Below are 1,483 nucleotides of genomic sequence, written 5' to 3' on the forward strand. Positions count from 1 at the left end.
ATATATGGAGATGGCCCATGTCAATACACACACTAGAGTTAGATGGCCCATGTCAATACAGGCCTAATATTATTAACGTTGGCACATAATTTATGATTATCTTGGCTTTGACACAAAAGTGCAGAAAGAAAAGATTGAAACATATGATTAGGGGCAGTAAAATGGTTAAAAGAAAATTGTTAACCACTCATATTATCCATTAAAAATGGATTGGATAATGAACTTTTTGAAAACGGGTCAAATATGGATAAGAACCATATTATCCATTTAGAAAATGGATAACCAATGAGTAACCAATGTGTCTAACTTTTACATTTGTAAAGCGTCAAATTGGGGGTTCCTCAAATGAGTCATCATATCCCATGAATGTCGAAACCCGGAACTCCTCTCCGCGGAGGGAGAAAAAGGGGGCGCGACAACAATATCTTACGTACATGACATTTGTCTACAAGCTTCTAAGAATATGAAATTTTCATAAAGGTCGGGACAGAGTCCCGCCATACCAAACAATACACGTCTAAATCATACCAACCAAACAAGCAACTCCGAAGCAAATGGAGCGCACCAACATCTTCCGTTGAGCTGATAGCCTACTTGGAGGGCTCTTGACCTGTCTATCGGGACCTGCGAGCATGAAACGTAGCATCCCCAGGCAAAAGGGATGCTAGTACGAATAATATATTGAGTATGTAAGGCACATAAATAAGTACATAACAGATATGAAAGAAACATAGGGTAATTGACTCAACCTGTAAGTATGGATAACTCTGTAAATCATGAAACATTTTTAGCGTCATGCATATGTGTATGAATGTCATGTCATGCATAGGTACATGTTTCTTAACATCATCGTATCGTATGGATCATGCCAAAAGAAAGAAGGGATAGTCATAACATACCTGGAGTAGGGAAAAATTCGTACAATATTCTTGTAGGAGAATTCGATTGCAAGGAATCTTGTTGCTAATCAAGTGTTTAGACCAGTACTTCGTTGAAGATTTCATAAGAATTGCCCGTTTTTTGTAGACTTCTTAACTATTCATTCCTGAGTTCTAATTTGTAGGACATGGCTAATGTTATGATCTGTGTCTTTTTATTCAAGACATAGGAAGTGAAGCTTTGTTAAAATCTTTTGAAAATGGCTAATGTTTTTTGATATTAGGAATGCTAGTACTTTGATTCTATACCAAGTATAAGAAAGTGGGGTGCCTTTATTAAAGCATGTTGCCACCTAAGCAAATTGGACTCTTAGTCACTTTGTTTGGTTAACTTAATGGCTGCCACGTTTTTGTGGGGGAAGGGATTAATCTTATCCAAATATATTCCCAATTAATTAGGTAATGTCCCGTTACCCGATAATTATTCAATTACTCATAAAATTGAGAATTATACCCACTTACTTAAAATATTACTCACTTTTCACATACCTTATATACCTTACTAGCATGCTCATGTAGTACCTTGTATGACACTAGTCTATAAA

At 36.3% G+C, this 1,483-nt stretch overlaps 1 long non-coding RNA gene across 1 annotated transcript; it reads right to left on the bottom strand.

Moving 5' to 3' along the window:
- Positions 1-286: 286 nt before the first annotated feature.
- LOC142180601 (uncharacterized) lies at positions 287-1,165 on the bottom strand. The gene is made up of 2 exons (XR_012709208.1): positions 900-1,165; positions 287-664 (listed from the first exon to the last, which is right to left on the bottom strand). It is a non-coding gene; the product is annotated as an uncharacterized LOC142180601 (long non-coding RNA).
- Between the last annotated feature and the right edge of the window lie 318 nt (positions 1,166-1,483).

This window comes from Nicotiana tabacum, chromosome 5, assembly GCF_000715075.1.
Source record: "Nicotiana tabacum cultivar K326 chromosome 5, ASM71507v2, whole genome shotgun sequence".
NCBI classification, from domain to species: domain Eukaryota; kingdom Viridiplantae; phylum Streptophyta; class Magnoliopsida; order Solanales; family Solanaceae; genus Nicotiana; species Nicotiana tabacum.